The sequence below is a fragment of the Scardinius erythrophthalmus genome (genome assembly GCF_964197995.2).
Source record: "Scardinius erythrophthalmus genome assembly, chromosome: 4".
NCBI classification, from domain to species: Eukaryota; Metazoa; Chordata; class Actinopteri; order Cypriniformes; family Leuciscidae; genus Scardinius; species Scardinius erythrophthalmus.
This window is the reverse complement of record NC_138224.1, coordinates 32,387,744-32,400,507: the sequence shown is the minus strand read 5'-3', so window position 1 is coordinate 32,400,507 and position 12,764 is coordinate 32,387,744. Positions and strand designations below refer to the sequence as shown.

At 37.9% G+C, this 12,764-nt stretch overlaps 1 pseudogene across 1 annotated transcript; it reads right to left on the bottom strand.

Annotated features, from left to right (window-relative positions):
- Nucleotides 1–1,081: 1,081 nt before the first annotated feature.
- LOC308689990 lies at nt 1,082–10,526 on the bottom strand (annotated as a pseudogene). Its single transcript, XR_014032235.1, has 5 exons — nt 10,448–10,526; nt 9,462–9,654; nt 9,244–9,357; nt 7,937–8,084; nt 1,082–3,503 (listed from the first exon to the last, which is right to left on the bottom strand). The product of XR_014032235.1 is annotated as an uncharacterized misc_RNA (transcript).
- Between the last annotated feature and the right edge of the window lie 2,238 nt (nt 10,527–12,764).

The following is a 12,764-nucleotide window of genomic DNA, read 5'->3' as shown; positions in this document are numbered from 1 at the left end:
ATTTGCAACAGATCGTGTAAACTTATAATGGTGACACTCTGGCCTACACTATCTGTTACAAATCAGCTGTTCTAATAGATAGTTCACAAAAGAAACTACTGGCGCAGACTACTTGCAATGTGAGAGAATAGTTGTCAAATTTTCATGTGTGGATGGACTAATGAATAGTCACTCAAAATTCATAATTATTTAGTTGTCTCTTCGTATAGTCTGTGGGCCAGTATTAATTGCAAAAACTGCACCTCTTCTGTGGCGTATATTAATTTCATAATGATCCTTTCTCCGTGAAGTCAAAGCAGCAAAAGTTAAGTGATAATGTGCAAATACTACTGGCCCATTTTGGGATTAACTAATATGCATATGTCACTGTTTATAACATAGCGTTCATCCTTTGCTGGGACGCTTAAACAAATACTGGGGGCATAAATTAAGAGTATACCCACTTCTCCAAACACCACTACATCACTGTGAAACACTATAGACTGAACATGTAATTTGCACGCGTGCATGACGTCATCGCTCTCAGAGATTCACATTTTTGTTGTTTACACAGAGACCATTTTCAAAAGTTTGTGTTTTCCAAAACGCTGTGTAAATAAACGGCTTAAACGCATAAAAAGTTTTACATTTTTAGTTGAAAACGATGTCGTGTAAACAGCGCCTGAGACATGGCAGAATGCCGGCGAATTAGGGCCACTCTCCAAAGTTTGTCCTAAAGATTGTAACTTTTTTCTGTTAAGTTACACAGTCAGTTGGTCGTGGTGAGGGTTTAGCTATTACATTACGCATTTGGCAAACGCTTTTATCGAAAGCGACTTACATTGTATTTCAAGGTACACATTTACATTCTAATGAGTTCTTGCTTTCCCTGTGAATCAAACCCATGACCTTGGCGTTGCAAGCACCAACGCTCTATGTCTGAGCTACAGGAAGGCTATTATTTATTGAAATTAATTAAAATATTTTTGAAGTTTTTTCTAGTTCTGAAGTAGTTATTTAAGATGGATGGTAGTAACCCAGTTCTCTGCATGCTTGTTGAACTTGCTTGAGGAACACAGATAAACCATATATTGTTGCAGTCGTGTGTTTATTGTCTTCAGATTTAATAATTCAATTCTCATCTTTTTATTCAGCTGTATTAGGGATTCCTGGAATGTCATCAGTTATTGTACTTCTGTGAGGCATATTCTGATTTTCTGTGCAAGGGCGCCCTCCGGCTTCCAGTATAAATGAAACAGACAATGCGTTTATAGCTCTCAATAATGCTCATACCACCCTATTTTGGGTAAAAATATGAAATTTAAAAGTAAAATTATCTTAATTACTATATTGTTATATTCTTAAATATTGTATTTAAGAATCCTGCTAAATTCTTCCAACTCAAACTTTCACACGAGTCTCTTCAAACGGTTTTTCTCTGAGAGAACTGTACCAACATCAGCAAGCTTCTCCATGAACATGATAAAATAAGCTCCATCACTGAGTACTGATGGCAGTGCAGTTTTTTCTTAGTTTTCTTTTCAGAGAAAAAGCAAACACCTTGGAAATGACAGGTATGTTCAAATGTGAACAAATATTCGGCATGTGTTTTATGGCCTTATTTTAGTGTCTTAAATCAGCAACTTAATCATGCATAAACTCTCAAAACTACAAACTTTACATACATGTTGCTCACATATTATTATAGCAGAGTTTGTGCTGAATACAGTGTAATCAGACTTTATGATGATAATGTTACAAGTAACAGAAATAAGCACATATGTCAGGACATGTCAGAACACCTCAGGTCTGATTCTGCAGAGACTGATTCTTTCGTAGCACTTTTACATCATCGTGACAAAATTCCAAACGAGTCGTTTTCTGAGCTTGGATTCAATAAATCTGTTTTTGGACTAACAAGGAGGTGTTGAAGTTCTGAAACGTACAGGATGTTTATATAGTACAATGACCTCTTACATGTTAAAAGATCAAGGAAATTTTGATTTTTCAATTTGACACTTTCTCCAACTTGCATTGTGAAGCATTTTTAAATGTAATCAATCAAAATATGTAAGGGACAACTGTTTGTGTTATTAGTGTAGTCTTGTGCGTTTGTCTGTAAATGAATTAAATTAAGATCAGACCACATTTTATGAGTAATCAATGCAGAAATCCAGATACTTTCAGTATTTCACAAACTTATTATTTTCACTTAAGATAGATGGATCGATAGATGGATAGATTCACACAGATTCATATTTTTCTGGTGACACTTTAAATTTCCAGGAAATTAAACACTTTCCACACAAAAAAACAAACAAAAATAGAGTCTCACATCTGACCTTTCAGGTGTCTCTCTAATGGCAAAAGAATCTTTCTATTAGACCACAATTAAATGGTTTGCGTAGGTGATTTTTGAAATTACTCCTTTTTCTGCAATTTTTCTCCAGAATGAGTTTGCAAGTGGCGTTTCAGGTCCGCTCGATATGCGAAACTCTTTTCACACTGAACACACGTGTAAGGCTTCTCTCCAGTATGAGATCTTATGTGAGTCCTAAGGCTTTCTTTAAGTGTGAAACTCTTTCCACACTGAGGACAGGTGAAAGGCTTCTCTCCAGTGTGAACTCTCATGTGAACATTAAGGTTTGTTTTGTTTGAGAAAGTCTTTCCACAGTGATTGCACATGAAAGGCTTCTCTCCAATGTGAGTTATTACATGATTCTTAAGGTGATCACTGTCAGTGAAACTCATTTCACACTGACGGCATGTAAAACAGTTCTCTCTTGAGTGAATCCTCATGTGGGTATTAAGGTTCACTTTATGTCTGAAAGTATTTCCACACTGATCACATGTGAACGGCTTCTCTCCAGTGTGAATTTTCATGTGGGAATTAATTGTTGCTCTATGTTTAAAACTTTTTCCACATTGAGGGCAGGTGAAAGGCTTTTCTCCAGTGTGAATTCGCATGTGGCTCATAAGGCATCCTTTTCGAATGAAACATTTCCCACACTGTTGGCAGGTGAAAAGGTTCTCTCCATTGTGAATTCTCATGTGGACTTTAAGACTGTCTTTTTGAGTGAACCTGTTTCCACATTGTTGGCAGGTGAAAGGCTTTTCTCCATTGTGAATTCTCATGTGGGCTTTAAGGCTGTTGTTTTGAGTGAAACTTTTCCCACATTGTTGACAGGTGAAAGGGCTATCTCCAGTGTGAATCCTCATGTGTTTTTTGAGGTTTCCTTTTTCACTGAAACTTTTTCCACAATGTTGGCAGGTGAAAGGCTTCTCGCCAGTGTGAATTCTCATGTGGACTTTAAGGTTTCCAAGTTGATTGAAACCCTTTCCACACTGAGTGCAAGAGAAATAACTTCTAGCTGCCGTCGTCTGACCCATTTTTTGTGAGGAAGTCTTTTCAGTCTGTGAGCAACTAAAAGATTTTTCTCCAATTATGAAATCATTACTCTCATCCTGATCTTCCTCTTCCTTTTCATTCAATTCTTGACTCTCTTCTTTAAGCTCTGTCAGATCTAAGTTGAAAAAAGACAAAAACAAATGAACCACGGTTAAATGGCACAAAGCAATAGACATCAAAACAAAGCATCAAAACCAACAGCATGTACTTCTGCATATTGTCAGCTCTTCGCTTTTAGGAAACATCCCCAAAAATTTCTAACTAGCAGTTTTAAAACCCTTTACCAAAAAATTAAAATACTTATACCCAAAAGAACTGATTAGTTAGACAATCTCAATTCTCCCATTTATTTCCAAAATATTAGAAAAACAATGTCCTCTCACGCATGTTCAGATTTGCAGAGAAACCGTATGGATAATTGTGGATCATTTAGGTTGACATTTAAGCCCGATCACAGCACAGAATCTGTGCTTATTAAAGTTACAAATGACATGCTTATGGTATCTGATCGCAGCCAGCTACATCTCTCTCGAAATGCTATTAGATCTTTTGACAACATAGACAAAATATTATCTTAATGAGTGGATAAGAATAGCATGGATTATGTACTATCTACCCAATTGCTACCTATATGTATGGAGTGCCACAGGGCTCAGTATTAGGCCTTCTACTTTTCTCTATGTATGTTTCCCCTAAGAGACATAATTAGATTTTAATATATTGTAAGAGCAATTTTTATCTCACTGGGAAAAACAGCATCACAGGTGTAAGAAACATTCAAGAGGCAAAATTGTAATAAAGAAGAAAAGGCTTTATTCTCTGAGGATTCGTTACAATACCGCAGCCACCCAGCTTGTAAGCAAAAAATCCTGAAGACATAATAAAACTGAGACATTTTATACAGGTCCCCAACATCTTGACCACACCTTCCTTGGTTAGTGTAATCTTACAGAAAAGATACCTTCTATCCTCAGCTGGTTTGGACTGGTTTGCACTTTCTACAGTTAAGAACTGGTTGTGAGTGACCAAGGTTTTGTTGAAATCAAGTGGCTCTTTGATAATCGTTAAACTCAGGAAACGTGATAAAGCTCTAGTTGGTTCAAATTGTAGTGGCTAGAGTGCACACTAGATAAAAGAAATATGATGACATTAGCTACTTTTACAATCTCTACACCGACTGCTTGTTAAGTTTTGTATTACAAGCGCCACCCACTGGCCCAACGACGGTATGCAATGATGTGGCTGAAGGTTTCCTGCACATTGTCTTTTCTGTCTGAAATGATCAATAATACTTAAAGTATTGAAATTTAATAGAATTCCAATTAAATTACTATGATGCCAAATGATTATTTGTCATTTACATAATATATGGCAACGATTGAGTTTAGTTTGTTTGGATTTTATTTTTAACTTTGAATAGACTTGACTCAGCAAAAAAAGAAAATGTTTTCCATGCTTGTTTATTATTATTTATTATTATTATTGCACAGGCACCTGTGAAACAGTTCATAGGACAGTTTACAGGTGGTAGACAATGTTAAGGGCTCACCAATCATGATTTTTACAGACATTAATTCAGGGCCTGAATTTCATTTTGGAAAATTGGTAGAATCCCCACCTAAGGTGACTCTTGTGGGGGGATTTTAAATTCTCAATAAAACGTTAACAGTTTGATGAATGCTCGATATAATGTAAATTATACATTATAGCAAATCTGAGCGCTGATGATACGTTGGATTCAATAATAGAGGATTTTTCTCAGCCACATTCTCCTGCACCAACTGACTTGGCAGAATCGTCTACCGAGGACGAAAATGAACCAACCGTCTTTGGAGTCAGACCATATCAGTTTGAGTCAAGTAACGTTACGGGTTGGGACAATTTAGATTCTAGATAGCATTTGATTGGACAGAAGATGTGATTAGAAGCTAAACTCCGCAGTGATGTCATAAAAATCCATAGTTTTGAAAGCTTATATCTCCTAAATGCAAATTTTGACATTGTTTTGGAACACACCAGCTTACCCATAACCTTAAGGCTAACATATTCATACTAAAAGTTAAAAAACAAACATTTTGATTTCAGGGGGCCTGTAATTTCAGTGGAGATATTTTGACTATTTGCAATCTGATATTAAACAGAGCGACATGCACTGCAAACTGTGTAGACGACTCCTGCCATCAAAGACAGGCAGCACCACAAACCTGTTAAAACAATGTCATCCTTTAGAACACGAAGAAGCTACGAAATTACAGTGCCAAATGAGTGTTAGTGGATGTGAACAATCTACAAGATCTAATGCGACTAACCAGCAAAGTATTATATCGCCATTTTCCCATGTGTGCCTTATGCCAAAAAAAAAAAAAGAAAGACATGAAGACATCACAAAAGCAGTTGCATATTGGCATGGCAAAATACATGCTTTCCATTGGCGTTAAGAAGCCGACCTTGACTCCTGATACAAGCTACCTGGCCGAAAACATTTTCCGCAGACAGCGATTCCCAGGGAGAAGGTAAAACGGCAGCTGCAAAATGTACAATTCTTCGTCTCTACTTCACATCTGATCCTCACTATTCAAGGCTGGAATGTTCAGAGCAAATGCCTCCAAACGGCTTACTTTCCTGAAGACCACACAGGTGAAGTTATTTCCAAAGGAACGATTGAAGCACTCGCCTCCTGGGGGCTGAGTGAAGACATAAGTATTTATCACAACTGATAGTGGTACAAACATGGTAAAAGCCACTTAACTCAACAAATAGACAACTTCAGTGTTTTGGATATCGACTACACTTGGCTATTTATAAGTTTAAGGGTGCTTTCACACTGGGCTCGTTTGCTGCGGTCCGAGCCCGAGCGCGATTGTTCCCGGCGCCCCCTACAGTGTTGGTCTGGTTTCACACTCAACTTGATTCTATCGAACCCTGGTGCGTTTACATTGCATCTTACATCATCCCAAACGTGCATGGCGCATGATAGAAAACAGAACGTGGGTCAATATATTGTGTTTTTTATTAATTTGATGCTATTATGCACAGCTGAGTGAACAACACAGGTTTACTGTGTGTGTGTGTGTCGCATAAGGCGGCTTTCTGCTGCTTGCAAACAGACTTTTGAGGAGACAGTAGATTTCCTTTAATTTGTTGCCCTGATTCCACACGCTTACATGCGAATACACTGCAGACTCACTCTCGCTCGTATACAAGGTAAATCTCGTAATCAGCTAAAATGCATGCGCACCCAAATCTGTTGACTTGGGCGTTGAACATTCTGATTGGTTGTTTACGCAGCACTTTGATTGGTTGACTCCACGCAGCATTTTATTTCAACCACCATTTTTAACATTCTGTTGCTGTGCGTGCACATTAAGAGTTGTTTGCTATTTAAATCAACAGTTGAGTTAAAAAAAATATGACCCATAACGAGGTTCAGGTGTTATTAAGCCTAAATTAAAATTACATCCCAATATTGTTATGTTTTCAGCTTAGCATAGAATCCTACTATACATGATAGCTAATAATGTTGTCATTAATGACAATTGTCATTTTGTGAAAAATCTTGTTAGAGCACCTAAAATATGTTTCTTGTGAAAACTTTTTTTAAGGCACGGTACACGTGCATGTGTACATGATCAGGATGGTATCACCTCTGCCTCATTTTGAGCCAGGAAAAACCCTGCTGGTTTAAAAAAAAAAAATAAAAAAAAAAAATAACATTGTCTTAATAATGCAACTACAGTAGCCTGGGAAAACCCTGACAAACTTCCAAGAGTCGATTCAAGCCCATTTCCAATTTTTCCAAATCGAGGCACCAATCACAAACGTTGAGGCGGGCTTTACACGATGACGATCACTCTGATTGATTTTAGGTCTATCCAATTGCGCCCAGAGGCATTTGAGCGACGTCCGTTGGTGACGCCCCTTTGGAAATGGGCTGTGAATGAACCTTCCCCAGACCCACTCTCAGTCACAACTGAGAAGGGCCTGGGGTCTCATTTATAAAACTGTGCGTAGGATCCTTGCTAAAACTACTACGCCAGAACCTGCGCAGAATTCACTTTATAAATCCCAGTCAGCGGAAGATTGTGCGCACATGCGTCTCCTCCCCGAAATAACCATATAAGGAGCTTACAACGCCTAGTTTTACTATGCAGATCCTCATCTGCATATCATTTGCATATGATTGTTCTTCCACTTGGTAACATGTTTAACAGTAGAAGACATTATTAAAATATGAAATACGGATGTGCCGTCACATTACATTGTTGAAAATCATTTAGGAGCCCATCCATGCCTTGTTTTTGCGTCGGAAGTGGCGTACGCCTCTTCCAGGCCCTGATTTGTGCGTACACAACGGTTATAAATGAGGCCCCTGGTGTCTACAGTTTCACAGCAGAGGTAAAATCTCCCAAAATGCATTTTTACTGAGACAAGAGTTGCGCTGCTTTTTTATGCATTCAGTCAACCGAGTGAGTGCTGAATAAGTGACAGTGCACAAGTGATCCTAAAAAAAATGTAGGCTATGCCTACAAACCTGAGAATGAAACCAACCTGTTTGTTCTTCAGTATCTTCTTGTTTCACTCTGAATGTTTCTTCAATCTTCATGTCTTCAATCTCCTCTTTAATAAACGCCATCTTTATAACAGTAAGTGACGTGGATCTCAGCTGCTTCACCAGGAGTTTTTCTGTGTGTTTGTCCTGTTTAAAATGAGAACAATTAACAAAGTAAAATAGAATCCACACTAAATCTGTGTTTCTCAATCAGCTCTAGTTCAGTATTTCACCTCAAAACATACACTTAAAATGATTAAAAGAGCACAATTTATACATATTTTGTTATGATTTAGAATACTAAATGGATTATATTTAATATATTACACTTTCATAAAAACATTTCGCTACTGTTAAGTAAAAGCAAGCATTGTTTTTTTGTTTCATTTCCACTTTTTTGACCAGCTGGTGACGCCAGTGCGTGTTGATTCGAATCAGTAAATCGCTTTGACTAGCAATTGATTCAGTCGACTTTTGAGTTATAAAAAGCTCAGTTTCTTTCATCACTACTTTCCAAGAGACCGAATTTCTTTTTAAACTGATTCACGATATAGGGAGAGAAATAAGACGCAGCTTTTCTCACGAATGGTTGCGATTGACTCACGGTAGAACCACGTTCATAAATGTATTATAAAGCATTAAAATGTTACATTCAATGATAAAATATTCATTTAACAGTTTTTAATAAAAATATACAATTACCTGAGCGGTTTGCATTGATTAAAACACTTTAAATGCTTTGAACACACTTTCTCCAACCGAATCACAACAGATGCAGGAAAATAGACATAATAGAGAGTTGACGACTCAGTGTAATCTGTTTGGCAGGTGCAATGAGCTGTCAGCGCATGTAATTAATCATACTGAACTGATTTTCACACTTTTTTTATTTCGCTGCAAAGGTCATACATGTAGCTATGATACAGGACACATGGTTCGGCGTAATTTAATATTCATAGTGGGCTTAACAGTAATAGAATATTCTGATATATGATATAAAGTGACCAGACGTCCGAGATCAAAACTGGGAACAAAATCCCAGAAAAGGGGGAAAAAACGGGGACATTTCCAGTTTGACTATGCCAGTTTATGGCCCACATTCTTTCTTATAGTCATCACCTGTCAAAGCCACTGCCAGCACCATGTGTATGTGTATGTGTGTGTGTGTGTGTGCCAGGAATGCATGTTCAACGTGTTTTCAATTGTGTGTGTATGGTTTTATTTGTGAGTGTGTTTAATATGTGTGGCAGCAAACAAGTGAGATTTTAATACATGTCCATATGATGTTTAAAGTAGAAATATTCACATCATTAGGCTGAGGTTGTGGGCTTGAGGTTGCCGTTTCTTGGGAATCCTGAGAAGCCACGGACAGGCTTTCTTCAGCTCTTCTGGAGGTAGACATAGCCCTGCCCTTTACCAACTAAAATGAAGAAGCATAATACATAAGTATCTCACCCTGCCCTGTGATTGATAATAGAATATTTACATTTATGAATGCTAATAGCCTTATGAGGATACACCTACTCTTTGGAGGTGAACCGGGAAGCTGAAGACGGATGGAATAACACCATCTAGGAGTCGGACAATCTGACCCGTCCTATCAAAATCGTCCTGCTTAAAATGTTGAGAACAAAGCACTGATGAAACACTTGCAGTGAATGCTTCTCTCCTCAAAGCCACTTCCCACTTCTTCCTCACATCTATGTCCTTGGGAAAACTTCAAAATGAAAACGGAAGATTTGGGAGAGACACTTACCTGTTGATAATGAACCAAAGTTGCTGCAATTGTGAATAAGCTTGTTTGCAAACCATTCTACAGTCAGATGTCCTTTTGCCTTTATTTTAAGTAAGTGTGGTGGGTATGAGACATGAGAGCTATCTTCCTTTTGTTAGGGTGAATTACATTTAATACAGTGTTGTGTAAGCTACTTGGAAATTGTACTCTGCCATGAACAAAGCTTCACTACACAAAAGCTACCACCCAGTCAAATGTAGCAAGCTAAGTAACACACGCACGCACGCACACACACACACACACACACACACACACACACACACACACAGCAGAAGGCTAGTTCACTACATAGGAAGCTACTCTAATTTCACATGACAAGAAAAGAGTAGCTTGTGTGGCCGAGCTACTTGATAAATAAAGGAGTTAAGCTAACTTACTGAAAAGTTACTTGATTAAGGAAATAGTGAAGCTACCACCAAAATACTATTTTAGTAACTTAGCTAAGCTACAAGTCGCGACTGACCGACAATGAAAATACAGTCTGTGCCACTTGTGTAAAATTCGCTGGCCAATGTTTTACCAGTAATATTTGTCTTATCAAGTCTCAGTTCATAGCCGGGTGAACACCGGCCGGTGCAGTAAACATAGCCTAGCTAACGTTAGCTATGTTTCAGTACAGTAATATCAAATATCCTTGCTCCTTCTCAACTATCTGGTTACTATTCTATTCACGAAATGCAACCAATAGTAACGTTACGGTAATGTTAAATCTTACTTGTGAAAAGTAATCCCCCGAGCCCTGTTTGCGGTGGTCCGCGATTTGAGCAGGAATATGCTGCACAGTGCTCTGGCATCCTGTTTTTCTTCTGCTGCTAAGAAACTCTCGGATTATTACCGGTCCAAGATTGCTTTGAACACAAACCTTTCTCCAACCGAATCACAATCACAACAGAGGCAGGAGCAGCAGCGCAGCCTTCTGACGTCATATCGCCACTCCAAAATAAAAGTCCTATTCACACGCTAAAATCATAAATGTGCACAGAAATCCACATACAAGTACTACAACATATCAGCGGCGTTCAGAGTTGAATTCTTGTTGAAATACACATTTGTATGTTGTGAAAACAATGATCCACATATAGCCTAATGTGAGATTATGTTTAAATTGCTAAACACTAATGTTTGTGTGTAGAAACAATTTATTTAAGTGTTTGGGAACTTTTTTAGTTTGATGCGATTTTTTTTTTTTAAAGAACTTATCAAAAACTGAATATTATTTTTTTTTTTCTCAATGGAGATATTACATGACGTTTTCTGTCCCTCAGTTTTATTTAACACGGAGAAGTATATCACCATTCAACATACATGAACAATATTTATTTATGTTAATAATAAAACAAGAAGGTACTTCAGCAGTAGAAGCGATTCCTGGGTGAGAAGCCACCAAAGAAAGGGGCGAAGCGAGTTAACTTACCTTGAAGTGATCAAGGAAAAAACAGAGAAACAGTCTGCCGTCAGATGGAGTCAAATGTAAAAGTGGAAGAGTGGTTTCTGAGGGACCAGATTCTCACTATATTAAGTACATTTAGTGGTCCATGTAACAAAAAGGTAAATATCTTTAGCAACAGTTCTGTTGTTGTTTTGTTCTCATTTTGTAGATTTTAAAGGGATAGTTCAAAATGAATTTTCAGTCATTAATTACTCACCCTCATGTCGTTTCAAACCCGTTCATCTCCGGAACACAAATAAAGATATTTTTGATGAAATCAGAGAGCTTTCTGACTCCTCCATTGACAGCAACGTAATTGCAACTTTCAAGGCCCAGAACGGTAGAAAAGAAATCTTTAAAATAGTCCATGTAACTACAGTGGTTCAAACTTAAAGGAGAACTCCGGTCAATTTTAACATTGAGCTCATTTTTTTGTACATTTGGAGTGCTGTCAATACAGAGAACAACGACAAAAATTGGTGTTGCCTACACCGAGTTATTCTATTTTTAAAATTTGCACCCTGTTGACTTCAATAGGGCAAGTAGTAAGCCTGCTTTTTAGCCTCTTAACATCCTTTAAGTGTCATTACAAGTGCACAGAAAATGTGAGTGATTCCTTCCGAGTGAACACGGGTGGATCTGACTGCAGTAGATGTTAGAGATATTAATAAAAACGAAGTTAATTCAGCCAGCGCTCATACCTTTGTTTACATCCTGTTTTCGGTGGAAGGCCATAGTAATCGATTGTCGAGTTCACGCGCGTGATCATTGGTAACTAAACCTATGCGCGTGAACTCGACAATCGATTACTATGGCCTTCCACCGAAAACAGGATGTAAACAAAGGTATGAGCGCTGGCTGAATTAACTTCGTTTTTATTAATATCTCTAACATCTACTGCAGTCAGATCCACCCGTGTTCACTCGGAAGGAATCACTCACATTTTCTGTGCACTTGTAATGACACTTAAAGGATGTTAAGAGGCTAAAAAGCAGGCTTACTACTTGCCCTATTGAAGTCCACAGGGTGCAAATTTTAAAAATAGAATAACTCGGTGTAGGCAACACCGTTTTTTGTCGTTGTTCTCTGTATTGACAGCACTCCAAATGTACAAAAAAATGAGCTCAATGTTAAAATTGACCGGAGTTCTCCTTTAATGTTATGAAGTGACGAGAATACTTTGTGTGCACAAAAAAAAAGAAACATAATGACTTTATTGAAGAATTTCTTCTCGTGTTTGTCAGATCATGTTGTAACCACGTGTTGGGCTTTCTGGGTTCTACGCAAAAAAAAAAAAAAAAAAATTAAATAACTTCTTTATTCAATTTCTTGTCTTTGGTGTCTCTAAAGCTGTTCATGTTGAAAACACAGTTCAGCGCTTCTGGGCTCTACACTGTAGAATCTTTTTTTCTGCCACCTCCGACCACCCTGTCTGGGGCATATTTCAAACCAAAGGCAACATCCACTGCAATGTTTGCCTCCGTCTCTTCTGAAGTCCTCTGGATACTCTCTGTAAAAAAATATTTGAAACTGAAATTCTATGGGGAATATGGGGCACTACAGAGTTAGTGGAGCTGAGCGCAATGCTTTCAGATGACCTCAT